Genomic DNA, 19,221 nt, shown 5'->3' with positions numbered 1-19,221 from the left:
ATTATTGATAATACTATATTGACAGAGGAAAACTAGAGAAACACGTTGACTCAATCATTAACAAATACTGATTGCCTATTAGGTACCAGGCACTACTATTAGAGGCTTACCTATGATTACGGAAACCCTGGTGGAGTAATGGTTAAGTGCTACGGCTGCTAACCAAAAGTTTGGCAGTTCAAATCCACGAGGCGCTCCTTGGAAACTCTATGGGGCAGTTCTACTCTGTCCTATATAGGGTCGCCATGAGTTAGAACCGACTCAATGGCAGTGGGTTTGGTTTTTGGTTTATCTATGATTATTATCATTTTAATAATCTAGACTGGAGGAATAAGGAGAGGCTTCCGAGAGAATGAAGTGCCTGAAAGACAAATAGGATTTGGCCTAGTAAGACTGAGGGAGAAGGGTGTTCCCACAATGGCAAGCCAGGGTAAATGGTGCTAGGGGAATATGGTTGCAACCTTCTACCCCACATGCTTGCTAGGGATACTAAGATCAGAATCTCAGTGGCACCCCTACAGAGCAGCGCTTGAAGACAGATATCCACATCTGCCCCCCTTTCGTGGTGCCCTTGTGCTCCAGGAAGTGGGAGCAACATATGCAGGGACCAGAGGTGGGGGGGCTCCTGGTGCATTTATAGAACTGTGAATCATTCAGCCAATCTGGAGCAAAGCAGCCAAGGATGAGAGGTTGAGGAGGTGGGGGTGGGGGGAGAGAAGGCTGGAGAAGCATGTAGGGCCAGCCCTATGTATTGGCTATGGAATGTGGGCTTTTATCTTGTAGGCCAAGGAGACCCCTAGAAAGTTCTAAGTGAGGTAATCAGATTTGCGTTTTAAGAAATTTCACTGGGTGGGGAGAAGAGGATGAGCTCAGTGTGGGTCCTGTTGAATTTGGGGGGCCTGCAGAAAATTCAAGCTGGGATGGGGCTGAGAGGGCTGGCTGGAAACCTGGGGTGGAGATTATCAGCGTACAGATAGGAACTGAAGCAGAGGGAGGATGAGCTCATGCAAGGCACCTGGGCAGCATGGAAGAAGAGGGGGGAGGACTGAGTCCTGGGCCCTGCAGCATTCAAGGGACGGGTGAAGGAGAGGAGCCAGCAAAGGAAACAGAGTAACGAGAGAGCTAGGAGAGAAACCAAGAAAATGCTGGGAGGTGGTCAGTGAATATTTGTTAAAGGAACTTGTAATAGGAGTGACCAAAGTCAGCTATCAAAATGAATCTTTTGCCATTTAGAGGCAAAGAATCAAGCAAAATCTTTATGAATGAAATACTAGTCGAAATGTAGATTCCTGGACGTTGCCCCAAGATTCTGATTCAGTAGGTCTGGATAGGGCCCAGGAATGTCTATTTCTAACAAGCATTCAAGTGATTCCGGAGAGTGGGTCTGTGGCATTTACTTTGAGAGTTGCTGCCATAAATAAGGTTTTAGGCGGCAGGTAAGGAAAGGCAGAAGCTAAGGAGGATGCTCTGGTGGCTTGCCCCCAGGGCAGATAGAAAAGCTGGGTGATCAGCAGCGCTTCCTCCTCCCAACACACTCACACCCACACCCACACACCCCACACACACCCACCTACACACACACACACCCCGGACCGTTCTTTTAGAACCCAGGTGCAGGCCCGGAGCCCAGCCAGGAGTAAACTGAGCCTCAGCGTGGAAAATATGGAACCTAGATATCCAGGGAGGGGGAACGGGAAGGGGAATAATGCAAGCCATGCAGATCTGTCCACGAAAGGAGCAAGGGGGGTGGGCAGGGACTGGTGAACAGCAAATGAGATATGAGCTTGCAATGTGATATGGTAGCCCAATAAAGTCAGCCAGCCAGCCAGCCAGCCTCTCTCTCTCTCTCTCTCAGTCAGCCAACCAGTCAGCCAGCCAGTCTCTCTCTCTCTCTCAGTCAGCCAACCAGCCAGCCAGCCAGCCAGTCTCTCTCTCTCTCAGCCAGTCAGCCAGTCAACCAGTCTCTCTCTCTCTCTCTCTCTCTCACAGAAGCTCACGCCTGCATGGGGCTGGGCCGATGCAGCACAGAGCAAAAGCAGAGCCCCACCTCCAGCCCCTCCAGCCCCATCTCTGCTGGGAAAATAAGTAGAAGAGTCCTCACGACATCCTGTTCAGAAGGAGGAGTACTGGAAATCCCCCGACACTGCTGCAGGAGCTGAATCAGGCCATGAGACAAGCAGGATGCCAGTGCACTGCAAAGAACACTGACTATGATGCCAGCAATCTGGGTTCTAGTCCCTTGGATAACTCACTTAACCTCTCTGGGACTCTGCTTCTGCATCAGTAAGCTGGAGGAGGTAGGGGATAGATGATATGGGCCCTTCACGTTCTAATATGTAGGAGCTTTTGTGTTTTGTCCTGACTCCCTCTTTAGGGACAAATAGGAGGTGGGCTGGCATACTACTTACTTTGTTTTGGGACTGTGCTGGGATCTTTATATCTAGTCTTTTGATTTCAGTTTCACAGCAGCCCTGTGAGGAGAAATTTTCTCCACTTTACAGATGAGGACATTGAGGCTTTGGGGAACTGGTTATTGGGCCTGAAGGTTAGGGAAGAAGAACCATGGGCCTCACCTCTTGCACATGCTACACCAGGGCTCTGCATACTGGGAATTCCGGGATTCCATGCCCCCAGACTCAGAGTTTCGTGCTCCCCTCGCAGCTTTTGTCTGACTAATCAACCCATTGCTCTGAGAAGCAGTTGCTCCAAGCATGTAGTGTCCAAACCAGAGGCATAACTAGGGTATGACAGGTATAGCAGGTATTGCACTGGCCCTGGGTGCATGACATCACTTAGCAGTTTTTATTAACTTGGTACGGCCAGTGGCATATCTATGAAAAATGGTGACTATGGTAAGCACTGAAATTGCACCCCAGTCCAAACATCTGACACCTTTCTTTTAGATAGCTTTACCATGATATCAGCTCAAATATACAAGTCAAGCTCATTAATCTTTTAATTAATACATTACGGTGCTTTAGGAAGGACCTTGGGACTTACCTGGTTAATAGAAACTGCTCAGTGGTACCAGGTGCCCATACCCTAGATACACCACTGGATACTTCCGCATGAGAGATGCACACATGGCCTGCCATGTGGGGAGACACACATGGCTTGATAACGGGCCAGCCAGGTCTTTGAAATGTCTTCTTGACATGCCCAAGGGAGCCAGCAGCCGTGGGGGGCCCTCGGTGTGTGGTCTGGACACAGGGGTCCTCTCTGCCAGCCTCCCCTTCACCTTGATCCATCCCAGAAGTCTAGCTTTCTTGACAGGGATCCTCTGAGCCCACCTAATAATTGCCAGCTGGGAGTAGAGGACCCAGGGCAGAGACTGCCAGGACCCCACATCACCCCAGCTCTAATTGGCTTCCCAGCCAGCAGCGGATGGCTGCTACCTCAGAGCTAGGCCTGGCTTCTCTCAAACTAGGACACTTGCCTGGTCAGCCAGGCCCAGCCAGCTCCTTCATTCCATTGACAAAGCCCTTCCCTATGGGCTCTCCACAGAGGGGAAGTAGAGCCATGGCCTAGCTCTAGGATCCTCCCTGGGCTACAGACCCTGCCCCTGGATTCTGGAGAGTCAGCATAATTCCTGGGGCTTGACCGCCCCTTTAGCAAGCCCTCTACTCAAAACCATACCTGACAGCCTGGGTGGGGGTAGGGTTGGGACTTGGTACTGCCCAAAATCATAACCCTTTTCTCCTGGGGCCCCTTGCTGTCATGGCCCTTCTTCCTTTCTCTCTACTTGTACAAATCCCCAAGGTCTTCCAAGACCCAAATCGAGGCTTGATTCATACAAATTCACTGGTCGACCTTGCCCAAGTCATAGTCCCCTCTTGAGGTCTCAGTTTCTTTCTAGCTATGACATACCATGACTCTCTGAGTCTTGAATTACTCCTCGGGTATGGCTTCTCTCTTCAACGAGAAGGTAAGCTGGTTCACTGTCACCTGCAGAAATTAAGTCCCAATTCCTTAGCTTGGTCTGCAAGGCCCTTGGCTATTTGGTCCCTGTTTCTCTCCATAAAGTCTTTTTTTCCCCAAATTCTATTTATTTTGTTGTTTTTGTTGAGAATATACACAGCAAAACGTACACCAATTCAACAGTTTCTACGTGTACAATTTACTGACATTGATTACATTCTTCGAATTGTGCAACTATTCTCACCCTTTTTCTGAGTCGTCCCTCCCCCACTAACATAAATTCACTGTCCTCCAAGGTTTCTATCTAATCTTTCAAGTGGCTGCTATTAATTTGATCCCATAGAGATAGTTCTTTAAAAAGCGTAATGCTCAAGGCAGACATTTCTTCCTAGTTAAGCTAACCTATTGTTTGGTTTTAAGAAGACTTCAAGGGATATTTAAAGCTTGAAGATTATCTCAGGACAATAGTTTCAGGGGTTCATCCAACCTTCATGGCTCCAGGAAACCTGGAGTCCATGAAAATTTGAAATTCTGTTCTACATTTTCTCCCTTTTGATCAGGCTTCTTCTATAGAATCTTGGATTAAAATGTTCAGTTATGGTAGCCAGGCACCATCCAGTTCTTCTGGTTTCATGGCAAAGGAGGCAGTAGTCCATGAAGGCAATTAGCCACACATTTCATACCCTCCTCCTATTCCTGACTCTCTTTCCTCTGTTGTGCCAGGCCAGTAGAGATAAATTGTGCCTTGGATGGCTGCTTGCAAGCTTTTAAGACCCCAGCCACTATGCAATGAACTAGGAGGTAGAACAGAAGTGGTAAACATGTTATTCGGCCAATTAACTGGGATGTTCCATGAAACCATGACCTTAAACCTCCAAACCAAAGAACCAAGTCCCATGAGGTTTTTGGTTGCACATAAGCAGCCTCAGCAGCTACTCCTTTTTTTTTTTTTTGTCTTTATTGTAAATATATCTATCACACAACTTTTGCCAATTCAACTTTTTACCCATGTACAATTTAGTAACAGCAATTGCAATAACCGGCTGTGCAACGCAACCCTTCATAAATGCGACGTTTCCATCACCGTTAACCTCCCTTTCCACCTCCCTCCCGCCCCTGGTAACCACTAATAAACTTTATTCTTTATACATTTGTCTTTTCATATAAGTGACATTGTACAATATTTGTCCTTTTGTGATTGACTTATTTCCTTCAACATAATGTCTTCCAGCTCCATCCATATTGTAGCATGTATCAACACATAATTTCTCCTACTGGCTGAGTAGTATTCCATTGTACGTATGTACCGCATTTTGTTTATCCATTCATCTGTTCATGGACGTTTAGGTTGTTTCTACCTTTTGGCTATTGTGAATAGTGCTGCAGTGGTCACTGGCATACAAGTCTCTGCTTTCAAGTCTTTTGGGTATATACCTAGGAGTGGAATTTCTCCATCATATAGTAGTTGTGGAAAACCTGGTGGCGTAGTGGTTAAGTGCTATGGCTGCTAACCAAAAGTCTGGCAATTCAAATCCACCAGGCTCTACTTGGAAACTCTATGGGGCAGTTCTACTCTTTCCTATAGGGTCACTATGAGTCGGAATCGACTCGATGGCAATGTTTTTTTTTTTTTGGATGGTAGTTGTATTTTTAGTTTTTTGAGGAGCCGCCACACTATTTTCCACAATGGCTGTACCATTTTGCATTCCCACCTGCAATGGATAAGGGTTCCAATTTTTTTTGCAGATCAGGGTTCCCATTTCACCACAGCTTTGCCAACATTTGTTATTTCCAGGTTTTTTTTTTTTTATCTTAACCATCCTAGAACAGGGCATCAGGATTGAAGGAAGACTCATTAACAACCTGCATTATGCAGATGACACAAGCTTGCTTGCTGAAAGTGAAGAGGACTTGAAGTACTTACTGATGAGGATCAAAGACTACAGCTTTCAGTATGGATTACCCCTCAACATAAAGAAAATAAACACCCTCAGAACTGGACCAATAAGCAACATCATGATAAACAGAAAAGTTGTCAAGGATTTTGTTTTACTTGGATCCACAATCGACACCCATGGAAGCAGCAGTCAACATATCAAACGACGCATTGCATTGGGCAAATCTGCTGCAAAAAGTATTAAAAAAGCAAAGATGTCACCTTAAAAACTAAGGTGGACCTGACCCAAGCTATGGTGTTTTCAATCACCTCATATGGGTGAGAAAGCTGAACAATGAATAAGGAAGACCTAAGAAGAATTGATGCCTTTGAGTTATGGCATTGACGAAGAATGTTGAATATACTGCTAAAACTCTGAACATACTGCTAAAACTTAAATGTCAAACAAAACTGCTAAAAGAAGGAAAAAATCTGTCTCGGAAGAAGTACAACCAGAATGCTCCTTAGAAGCAAGGATGGTGAGAGTTTATCTCACATACTTTGGACATGTTATCAGGAGGGACAGTCCCTGGAGAAGGACATCAGGCTTGGTAAAGTAGAGGGTCAGTGAAAAAGAGGAAGACCCTCGACAAGATGGACTGACACAGTGGCTGCAACAATGGGCTAAAGATTAACAAGGATCATGAGGATGGCGTAGGACCAGGCAGTGTTTCGTTCTGTTGTACATGGGGTCGCTATGGGTTGGAACCGACTTGAGGACACCAAAAATAACAGAACAACAAGCCTTCCTAGTGGGAGTGAAATGGTATCTGATTGTGGTTTTAATGTCTATTTCTCTGATGGTTAACGATGCTGAGCATCTTTTCATATGTTTGGTGGCCATTTGAAAGTCCACTTTGGTAAAATGTCTATTCAAGTCCTTTGCCCATTTTATGATGGGGTTATTTGTCTTTTTGTTGTTAAGTTGTCAAAGTCTTATATATATTTTGATTATTAGATTTTTTTTTGACAACAAAAGCTTTTATTTGGGTATATTTTAAAAATCATTTTACAAGGTAAACAAAAAGAAAATATCAGTGAAATAATAAAAATATCTATTTACAGGAGATAAGCAAGAGGAAAGAAACTCAGTTCTACTTTAAGAGTAAAAATGATGTTGGGAATTATAAGAAGTTTGAAGAAACACTAAGATATGAGATTATATATTATAAAGGAATTTTAAATTACTTTAAGAAAAGAAGGCAGTTGAAAAGAATACCAAACCCACCACTTTAATAAAGATTAACAGGGTGATCTGAAAACCAAAATTGGTAAATGCATAGTTAAAAGCTCATGGGAATAAAAGACTCAGTAAGCATCTCAGTATTAGATATATCAGTGCTCTACAGGACAAAGAAAACAATCGTTTCAAACAGGTAAAAATGAAGAATAAATAACATGTTTTTAGTAGATACCTAACATTTAAAAAAAAAAATTTATTGTGCTTTAGGTGAAAGTTTACAGAGCAAGTTAGTTTCTCATTAAACAATTAATATACAAATTGTTTTGTGACATTGATTGCCAACCCCAAGATGTGTCAATACTCTCGCCTTCTCCACCCCGGTTTCCATTCTTCCACTTTTCCTGTCCCTTCCTGCCTTCTCGTTTTTGCTTTTGGGCTGCTGTGCCCATTTAGTCTCATATACAGGATTGAATTACAAAGCTCGTTCCTCATGTGTGTTATTGTTTGCCCTATCGTCCTGTGTAATCTTTGGCTGAAGGGTGAACCTCGGGAGTGACTTCAGTACTGAGTTAAAAAGGTGTCTGGGGGCCATACTCTCAGGGTTTCTCCAGTCTCTGTCGGCAAATCTGGTCTTTTGTGTGTGTGTGTGTGAATTTGAATTTGAATATTGTTCTACGTTTTTCTCCCACTCTGTCTGGGACCCTCTATCGTGATCCCTGTCAGAGCAGTCAGTGGTGGTAACTGGGCACCATCTAGTTGTTCCGGGCACAGTCCTGTGGAGGTTGTGGTTGTTGTGGTCCATTAGTCCTTTGTACTAATCTTTCCCTTGTTGTCTTTGGTTTTCTTCATTCTCCTTTGCTCCAGCCAGGCTGGGACCAGTCGATGTATCATAGATGGTCACTAGCAGACTTTTAAGACCCCAGATGCTACTCACCACAGCTGGATGTAGACCATTTTCTTTATAACTTATATAACGCCAATTGAGCTAGATGTCCCCCAAGACCATGGTCCCCAGCCCTCAGCCCAGTAGCTTGGTCCCTCAGGGAGTTAGGATGTGTCTGTGAAGCTTCTATGCATGCCTTGGTCAAGTTGTGGTGACTTCCCCAGTATTGTGTACTGTCTTACCCTTCACCAAAGTTATCACTTATCTACTATCTAGTTAGTGTTTTTCTCCCCGCCCCCCCCCACCCCTTTGTAACCATTAAAGATTGTGTCTTTCTGTTTGGAAACCTCTTCTTGAGTTTTTATAATAGTGGTCTCTTACAGTATTTGTCCTTTTGTAATTGACTTATTTCACTCAGCATAATGCCCTCCACATTCATCCATGTTGTGAGGTGTTTTGTAGATTCATCATTGTTCTTTATCATTGCATAGAATTCCATTGTGTGTGTGTACCACAGTTTTTTTTATCCATTCATCTGTTGATGGGCACTTTGGTTGTTTCCATCTTTTTGCTATTGTGAATAATGCTGCAGTGAACATGGGTGTGCATATATTTATTCATGTAATGGCTCTTATTTCTCTAGGATATATTCCTAGGAATGGGATTGCTGGATCATATGGTATTTCTATTTCTAGCTTCTTAAGGAAGTGTCATATCATTTTCCAAAATGGTCATACCATTTTGCATTCCCACCAGCAGTGCATAAGAGTTCCAATCTCCCCGTAACCTCTCCAACATTTGCTATTTTCTATTTTTTTGATTCCTGGTGTACCCGTAATGTTGGGGTGAGATGGTATCTCGTTGTAGTTTTGATTTGCATTTCTCTAATGGCTAGTGATTGCAAGTATTTCCTCATGTGTCTGTCAGTTCTCTGAATGTCTTCTTTGGTGAAGTGTCTGTTCATATCCTTTGTCCATTTTTAATTGGATTATTTATCTTTTTATTGTAGAGGCGTGGGATTTTCCTATAGATTTTAGAGATTAGATCTTTGTCAAATGTGTCATAGCCAACAATTTTTTCCCAGTCTGTAGGTTCTATTTTTAGTCTTTTGGTGAAGTCTTTTGATGAGCATAAGTGTTTAATTTTTATATGATCCCATTTATCTAGCTTATCTTCTGATGTTTGTGTAATGTTAGCTACAGTTTGTAAACTATTTATACCGTATATGAGGGCCCCTAGTATTGACTCTGTCTTTTCTTCCATGATCTTTATAGTTTTTGGTTTTATATTTAGGTCTTTTATGCATTTTGAATTAGTTTTTGTGTATGGTGTGAGGTATGTGTCCAGTTTCATTTTTTTTACAGATGGACATCCAGTTTTGCCAGCACCATTGTTAAAAAGACTGTCTTTTCCCTATTTAATGGACTTTGGGCCTTTGTCAAAGATCAGGTGGCTGCAGGTAGATGGATTTACATCTGAGTTCTTGATTCCCTTCCATTGGTCAATGCGTCTGTCGTTTTCCCAGTATCGGGCTGTTTTGACTACCGTAGCTATACAGTAGGTTCTGAGGTCAGGTAGTGCAAGGTCTCCTACTTTGTTTTTCTTCTTCAATAGTGCTTTACTTATCCAGGGCCTCTTTTCTTTCCATATGAAGTTAGTGATTAGTTTTTCTTTCTTGTAAAGAACGCTGTTGGTATTTGGATTGGGATCGTGTTGTATCGTGGTTTCATTTTCATTTGACTCTAAGAAATTTGTGAATTCTCTTTTAGTTTCTTCCTTGATCCACTGGCAGCTTAGTAGTGTGTTTAATTTCCATATGTTTGTATATTTTCCCTTTTTTTCTGTTATTGATTTCTAGTTTCACTCTGTTATGATCAGAAAAATACTTTGTATGATTTTAATCTTTTTAGATTTATCAAGGCTTGCTTTGTGAGCCAACATGTGGTCTATCCTGGAGAATGATCCATGTGCACTGGAGTAGAATGTATATTGTGCTGTTGTTGGGTGGAGGGTTCTATATACGTCTGTTAAGTCTAGTTGGTTTACAGCATCATTCAGGTCCTCTGTTTTCTTATTGATCTTCTTTCTAGATGTTCCGCCAATATTGAAAGTGTTGAAGTCTCTTCCATAAAGTCTTATAGTTAGTTTTGACTCCTCTCTATTTCTAGAACACACCAGGCCTTTTCCCATGGCAGTATTTTTGCTTGGGCAGTTCCTTCCACTCACTTGCACTTCTCCACCTCTTCCCGTCCTCCCAGGTCCAAAGCAAATGGGAAAATGAAAGGCTCCTTCCTTTTTTTCCAGGACCATTATTAGTTTCTGGATTACCTTCTGGTTCTTTCAGCTAAGTATTAGAATTAGTGTCTTCTTGAGGGCAGGGGTGTTTATTGAATTGTAAACATAAGAAAGACCTATGCTCGACTTCCTTTATATAAGAGTTCTAATTCTCCCTTCCATACATACAGTACAGTTTATTTATAGACAATTAACTAACCAAAAAGTCCAGGTTGCTGAAAGTGCTGAAGATCTGAACTAGAGGATCCCGGTAATTCCACTAACTCATGATGTGTGTGATCTTGGGCAAGTCATTTTCTCAGAGTCGCAGTTAGTTGTCTGGGAGGTAGTGTATCAAGGTGGTTAAAATCACAGACTCTGCAGCTAGAATGCCTAGGTTCAAACAGCAGCTTTGTCATGCGTTAGTTCTGTAATCCTGGGCAGGTTACTTAACTTCTTTGACCTTCAGTTTTTTCATCTAAAAAAATGGGGGGAAATAATGATACCTATTAGTTTTGGGTATTAGTATTGTGAGGATCAAGTGAGTTAATAACAGGGCTTTGAACTGGTTCTTTCCAGTTCAATCATGGCTGAGGAAGCGACCCTGAAACAGGCCTGAATTTTTTTACATTTGGGTGAACTGGAATCATAACCGGAACAGGAAAAACTATGGGTCAAAGCCTGGCTAGAAACTTAATCTACTTCTTAGAAAACAAGGGCAGTGTACATGTTGCACACCAACCAAATCTCTTGCCCGTTGGATTCTGAGCAGAGTAGGAAACAGTGGTGTTCCACTCAAAGATGCCAGCCAACTGCACTGCTTTGAATGTGTGTTGCTCTCTTCATTCCTGGCAATAATCCAATCTCATGTATTAGGCTCCCGAAAGGGCTCACTATGCCTTTTCTGAGTCTCCCATTCCATGGCTTCGACCTGTAGTTTTTCCTGATCCGGCTATGGTTCTGGATCACCCAAATTGTAAAAATTCAGGTCTCTTCCAGTTTTGCTTCTTTGGCCATATCTGAACTGGTTCAAACTGGTTTGAAGCCCTGTTAATAAATCCAAAACATTTGAAACTACAATGAGTATTTGATAAGTGTTAGTAGCTGTTATTATTAATTCTAAAACGTGGCTCAGGATGCCTGGCAGGTGGAGTGGTACCGGGGATTAAAGGATGTTGTAAACTGGAAAGCACAGTACAGATGTTAGTCATTATGTGATAAATAGGCAAATTGGGTTTCCTCTGCAATGGATCAACTTTTAACAGGCAGGCCTTTAGTATGTGCCATTAGCCTATTTGCATGTTGACAAGGAGTTTGCAGTCTCCTCATGAAAATGAACTCAGAGGAATTCCTAGGATAGCAAATGAATGGAGCCTCAAACCCTGACAGAGCAGTTCACAATGTCTAAGGTACTTTACCAGTCATTCTCTCATTTGATCCTCTTGCAGGAAGCAGGGAAGGAATAGGGATTCCCACTTTTCTAGTGTTGAAAGTGCGGCTCGGACAAGGGAAGTGACTTGCCTAAGTTCACACAGCTATAAAATGGCCAAAAACTTGAGGCCAGGGTTGGAAGTATTAATCCTAGGAGACAGAAGCACCCTTACTTCTCTCCCTCCTTCCTCCACCTGTGCTGAGTTCCACTCAGTTCAGTAGATACACCCTGTGCCACGTCCTGTGCAGGCACAAAAGACAGAGATGAAATTGACACAGAGCCTGCCCTTGAGGCAGTCTGAGGATGGATATGATCTTGAGATCCCAGAAGCATTGATCTAAGGAATGAAAAGCTGCTAAGAACTGCAACGGAAGCATACAAAGTGAGACAAGAGCACAAAGAGGGAAGGCTAATGGCATTTTGGGAACAGAAGGAGGCAGGGGAGCTGAAGGAGAGAGGAAAGATGGCATTCAAAAGAATGGGCAAAGCTTTTCCTGAGTTAGTAGCAAGGTAGCCTGAAGGGTGGGTGGCCCAGCTGCAGATGGTGGTTTAGCCCAAACGCTGGTCTGTCATTGCTGAGCTGGCATAATTCCACCAGCCTCTTGCTTGGGCTGGTTATTACCTGACTTGGCCACAGCAATAAGCAGGACAGTGCACTCTCAGCAGAACTGTATCCTCAGTAGGTATCTGCATCTAAGAGGTGAGGAGGAGAAGACAGAAACCAGGAAAGGGGAACTAACTAGAGCAGGGACCACATCTAGACTAAGAGGGTGAGCCATCTGAGTTTCTGGAGAACTGAAGGTCATAATGAAGTCTCTTTTATCTGCCCCTGAGTTCATTGGTGATCCCTAGGCATGCAGATGTGTTAATGGGAGACTTGACTTAGTCAAGTTGCTGGCAAGTGTTGGGCACAGAGCTGGTGTCATGCAGACCAGACAAGCATCTTGGGGTAGGGGGTCTGAGTTATCAAATCTCAGCAAATGAGAGCAAATTCACCCCCAGGCCTGAGTTCTTAACTGCACTGAGGCTTATTCCTTATACTTGACATCCATTATCTTAGTGCATCCTCACACTAACCCTGGAACTTACCCCTGTGTTGTCCATAAGGCTCTGTGGGAAGGGACCTGCCCCAGGTCATGGAGAAGTAAGTGGTGGTCTGTGCCTCTCACTCCCTGCCTGCACTGAGGCTGCCTCCCACTGTAAGCTGCCCAGAAGCAGACCACTCTGCTGCTCTTAGTGTCAGAGAAGAGGAAACTGACAGGGCCTCAAGGGACCCCCAGTTTATGCCGGTGCTAAATTGGGAGAGAAATGTCTCGTGTGGGCCCTTGCCCGGGGGCACTGAGCAGCCCAGTGGACAATGTCCTGGGCAATGGCTTGACAGCCCAACAGACACGTTTACACATGGCTGTTTTCTTCTTGCTTTTTGTTAGATAATGTTTATTTCTCTTCCTGATTATGAAAGGCACACAGGCATGCCTGTTTCTTGAAAGGGCCTTTGATAAGAGCCGAGGGCAGTACATCAAAGGGCTGCTCCATGAGGGCCGGTCTGCCAGCGCCTACACTCATGTGGCCAGAACATTTTTTTTTTTTTTTGAGGAGATGAGGGGAACAACCAGAGGAGTGGGCGCCCACCATGGCCCATAGACTCTTTCCCCTAAATAGCACTCCTCACAGAGGTGGTTTTATTCCCTTACTCACAGGGCCCTGCTCCTCTTGCCATTCAGGGCAAAGCCCTTTTCAGGCCTTATTAAATGCCAGGCTCTCTTACTTTTAGAGGCCATACCCCAGAGCATATCAAATATATTAAAATGCACCCACATCCCATATTAAATATAATTTTTGCTATAAAGTATTTCAAAGGATTTTTATAATTTTGCATTTGAAATTATTTGCCTATGAGTAACTTGTTTCATTCCAAATTGGCTATGATTTCTTGGTAATCGTTGTGCATACCTGGGAATTCTTGCAAAGTGAGGAAATCAAACCAACATATTGTTTTCAAATGTAATGACTTTTTTAGGAATACTAAATTTAACAATTAATGAGGTTGATAGTATATTACATTTTGTAGACACATAATAGAAGAACATTTATTAATTCCAATTCTGTTGTTTTCTTTTTATATTTTAGAGGCAGTAAATTTTCCTGGGGCTTAAATATTTTTATGGGCCCCTGAAAAGCTTGGAGGCCCTGAGTACTGTGCCTCTAATGCCCCAATGGAAAGAAAAGCCTAAACTCAAGACTTCAGGTGGTCTCTATCCAGTCACTGGAGAGAATGAAACAAAAAAGCCTCCCAGTGTCTTCAAGAAAGGGGAAGAGGACAACAGGAACTCATACTTAGCCAGACGCTGAGCTTATATGTTCATACACATTGTCTCCTAGAATCCTCACACCACATTGAGAGCCAGCTACTGTTATTATTTCTATTTTACAGATGAGGAAACTCAAGCTCAGAATTGGGCAGGTTCTTGCTCAGTGACACACAGCTAGTGCATGTTTTGCTTCAAGGCTCTTTCAGCTGCCCCAGTGGGCTATACAGCCAGTTTAGAAGAACTCAGGGCAGCCCAATGCTCATGAAGGCAAATAAATATTAACTATTACTATTATTGGAAACCCTGGTGGCGTAGTGGTTCAGTGCTATGGCTGCTAACCAAAAGGCTAGCAGTTCGAATGCACCAGGTGCTCCTTGGAAACTCTATGGGGCACTTCTACTCTGTCCTGTAGGGTCACTATGAGTCGGAATTGAATCGACGGCAATGGGTTTGGTTTTTTGGGTTTTATTACTATTGTTGTTATCGGAAATCCTGGTGGCATAGTGGTTAAGAGCTATGGCTGCTAACCAAAAGGTTGGCAGTTCGAATCCCCCAGGCTGTCCTTGGAAACCCTATGGGGCAGTTCTACTCTATCCTATAGGGTCGCTATAAGTTGTAATCGAGTCAATGGCAGTGGGTTTTTTTGGATTATTGTTACCAGAATTTTTCTCTCTCAGAAGGGGTCTGCAATTAAAAGGATAAAAAACATCCTCATTCTACTATTTAATAACTCTAACTTTGGGTAATTTACTTAGGTTCTCTGTGTCTCTGCTCACCTGTAAAATGAAGATAATAGTACCTACCTCAAAGAGTTATGAGGAGTAATGGGTTAATATATGCAAAGCCTTAGCACAGTGCCTGACACAAAGTAAATGTTCAATAAGTATTAACTATTTTTATTATTACTTGTATACTCTGAGCACTAGGACTCAAGCTACCCACTGTGTGAAACTCTAAAGTGGAGTTGCTAGGATATTGGGGAACTAAGAGGGCAGTGTGTGGGGAGCCTGCCTGAGATTTGGGCTGAAACTGGGGCTTGCACTTGAAAAGGAGAATCTGATGTCTCAGGCTTGGAGGGATCATAGACACCAACTGCCACCTTCTAGGCCTCTGGGTCCCTGCAAGTAAGAAGGGTTGTTTCACACCCAAAGATGGCTGGGCTATTTTTAGTGACTACAGCAGCTGGCCCAAAGGCCCTCCCAGAAAGTCTAGAGGAGGAAGATGAGAAGAAAGGAATGTGAGGGCCACAGGAAATACGAAGGATCACATTTGTGGCAGGCTGGACTCCACCTGCCTGCCTGATCCTTTCCTCTAGTCCCTGCTGCAGTTTGCAGGTGCCCACAGTGCACTGGCCAGGCAAGCGTGTGAAGGAGTTCCCTTGATAAACCTCAGAAACCTCAGCCGAGGGCCAGAGGGAGCCAGAGACATTCATTCACCGTTTGCCTGGCCCAGTTCCTCCTCTTGCAAGCACCCCACAAATCTCTTTCCTTTGCCCACTCCCAGCTGCTCAGACCCAAGAGTCCTGAATGAATACTCAGGGCCAGACTTGGAAGGACCCCAAGATCTCCCTTCAGGCTACAGAGGCCCAGAGAAGGGAAGAGATGTGGCTACAGGCAGGCTGACCTGGGACTTGAACTCAGGGATGCTGTCCCAACACATCACCCCTTAGGCCCAACTTGGCTAGCTATGTGGCCAACCCCTCTGGGCCTCATGCAGGTTTGAGCCTCATGAGGGGTTCAGCCTGAAGGCAGGCAGCTGCAGGGACAACTGGGGTCGGGAGGTGGAGGGGGAACCACACATCGGATTCTCCAGGGCACAACGCCGTGCAGACAAGTGCATTTTTCACGGCCCTCACAAGCTCCCATGCATGCACGCATGCCTGTGGATACGCGCACATGTGCACATGCTTTTCCAGCATTATCTAGGCTGAGGATCACCATGCCGCATGTGCAACCAGTTTGCCTATCCTCTCTGAATCTAGAGACAGTTGAAGCGATTCTAATTACAGCCTGCATTCCTGCACTGTCTGAAGGCTTTCCCTTTTTCAAACGGTCTAGTTTTTTTTTTCCTCAGCACTTGGCTCCCTTGCTCCCCCTGCCTGACACCCCCAACACACACCTCATTCTCACACCTCTTCTTCTCCATCTCCATTTCTGGGTTGAATTGTTCAACTTCAGCTTGATTTTCTACTGTGTCTTGGCAAGACTTAAGAAAACCCAGTCTCGGTTGCCTCTGTGTGTGTGCGTGCATGTGCATGCGTGCGCATGATGGTACAGGGAATTATGGGCATGTGTGGTGTGTTGAGTACGTAGTCATGTACGTGTGTGCATGGTGTGTGTATGTCAGTACATAAAAAGTGTGCATGCCTGCATATGTACATGTTTGCATACGCATAGTATTTTGCTCCCATGTTCATGCTGTGTGTAGGGGGGTATCTGTGTGCATGTGAGGGTGTGTAGTCATGTATCCTGGTTGGATCTGTGCTTACATACATTTGCTTGTTCTGGCGTCAATCTCCTTCACCCTCAGCAGAGTCACTGCCCCCTGTAGGTTATATGGGAGGCCTACAGAGACAGGACCCTAGCTCACCCTTGGCTTCACCACCCGCGGCCAGCAGCAGGAATTCAGTCCCTCAGTCTCCTCAGTTCTTTTGGCTTGAACTGATAATCAAGCTTTCTCTAAGAAACCCTGATCTATCCCATCAGGACTCATACTCCTATTTACCTTAATCACCATCAGAAGCCCAGGCGTCCTTGGCTTTCTACCATCCCCCCAACTCTAATCCCTACATAGCTCTATAAACCTAAATAAATACAAAAAATTGCCATCCAGTCTATTCCAACCCACAGCCACCGTAAAGGACAGAGTAGAACTTCCCCATAGGGTTTCCAAGGAGTGGCTAGTGGATTTAACCTGCCGACCTTTTGGTTAGCAGCCAAGCTCTTAACCACTGTGCCGCCAGGGCTCCATATGGCTCTATACTTTCCCCAATTTGACCCTCATCTTACATTCCTTTTAGCTCCCGAAATCCTTCCATTCTGCCTTCTGGTACCCATGGTCCACTGTCACCAACTGTCTCTCCCCTCCCTAGCCCCCTATCTTAAATCTCTTATGACCATTTCCTTCATTCTTAGGCCCTGAGGACACACTCTCCTGCAACTACTGCAAGTGGGGGCTATATTTTTATCCCATACCCCACATACCTCTGGGCAGGAAGGCCAGACCTTCCAGCACCTAGGACCTCTGGCAGGAGGAGACCGGCCTGGGAAGGTGTGGTTTACCAATCCCCCCAGCCCCTCCCCTCAGGCCACTGAACAGCCCTGAGCCCCTGCATGTGGATGGACAATCAGGCCCAGGCCTGGGAAAATACAGCATGTGCTTATAGAGTCAGTCCTTCATCTCAGTCTCCCATGCTCATGGCCATACCCTTGACTTAGCCATCACTAATAACCGCACCACCTTCAAAATCTTGATTTCAATCATTCCACTCTTTGATCCCATCCCCTATTCTTCCAGCTCATATCCTGTAGTACCCTTACTCTAACAATGCTCTATCCTCACTTAGACCGCCAATCCATTGATCCTATTACTTTTTTCTTACCCACACACTCCTCCAACTTCTGCCTCTTCTCTTGGTTTTCCTTCACAGCAAAACCTTTCAAGAAGGATACCTACACTCAACGTCCCTGCTTCCTCACAGCCCATTCTTGCCTCTAGCTACTCCAATGAACTTCCATCCCCACTGAAATTGCTCTTGTCAAGGTCATGTGTGACCCCATGATCTGTCTTCTCTCTCTGGACCTTTCAGCAGCATTTGATACAGTTGCCCACTCTCTCAGAACCACTCTTCTGGTTTTCCTCTCACTTCTCTGCTCTTTCTTTGGTTCTTTTTTGGCTTTTCCTCTAAATGTTAGAGCTCTCTGTTAGGTGTTCTCATCTTCTGTATCTATACTTTACCAGTAGATGATTCCATTGAGTCTTATGGGTTTAAATGCCACCTATATGCCAATGACTCCTAAAAATATGTATCTCCAATCCTGATCTCTCCCCTAAACCCCATGCTTATGTATCTAACAGTCTGGTTTGGTGGGGGTAATCAAGGATTCTTTTGTAGCCATGGTGTATTTGAGATGCCTAATTGCCATTATAGCCACAACAATGGACTCAAACATACCACTGCTCATTAAGGTGGCACAGGACTGGACAATGTTTCATTCTGTTATCCATAAGATCACCCATGAGTCGGAGTCAACTTCCAGCCACTAACAACAACAACTAGATATCTGTCTTATTATCTAATGCTGCTATAATAGAAATACCATAAATGGGTGGGTTTAACAACAGAATTTATTTTCTCACAGTTTAGGAGGCTAGAAGTCTGAATTTGAGTGTGCCTACTAAACCCTCGTGGAGTAGTGGTTAAGTGCTATGGCTGTTAACCAAAAGGTCAGCAGTTTGAATCCACCAGGTGCTCCTTGGAAACTCTATGGGGTGGTCTACTCTGTCCTATAGGGTTGCTATGAGTCAGAATCAACTCAACGGCAACAGGTTTTTGTTTTTTTTTTTTTGACTCCAGGGGAAGGCTTTCTTTCTCTGTCGGCTCTGGAGCAATATCTTTGTCTCTTTGAGCTTCTGCTCCTGGGCAGTCTTCATGCGCTTGGCATTTCTCTTCCCCCATCCCTCCTTGCTAAAAAACTAGTACTAGCTTGTGTTTAATCTCTTTTATATCTCAAAAGATCAGGGCTTTGAACTGGTTCATTCAGTTTAAATCGCTGCTGAGAATTTGCATTTCCACCCCAGATATACTGAATCAGAATCTACATTTTAACAAGATTGCCAGATGATTCTTAAGTATAATTAATTTTGAGAACCATTGCTTTACTAGTGGCGCTATGGTGGCACAGTGGTTAAGCACTTGGCTGCTAACCAAAAGATCGACAGTTTAAATCCACCAGCCGCTCCGTGGAAACCCTATGGGATAGTTCTATCTGTCCTATAGAGTCACTATGAGTCTGCATCGACTCAACAGCGACGGGTTTGGTTTGATACAGGCTGTACTAGAGGTTCTCAGAATTGGTCTCTAACCAGCAGCATTAACACCACCTGGAAACTTTTCAGAAAGGAAAATTCTCAGCAAAGGTTTGAATCTGAACAAGCAGCTTCAGAAGGTCTGCTGGAGATATGCCCTTCACTAATCCTACCTCATTAACATAAAGAAGACAGCCATTCCCAAATGGGCTTATAACTACAGGCATAGAGGTTAGGATTTACAACACATATTTT

The sequence above is a fragment of the Loxodonta africana genome, chromosome X, assembly GCF_030014295.1.
Source record: "Loxodonta africana isolate mLoxAfr1 chromosome X, mLoxAfr1.hap2, whole genome shotgun sequence".
NCBI lineage: Eukaryota > Metazoa > Chordata > Mammalia > Proboscidea > Elephantidae > Loxodonta > Loxodonta africana.
The sequence above is the reverse complement of the archived record's forward strand: the minus strand, read 5'-3'. Positions refer to the sequence as shown.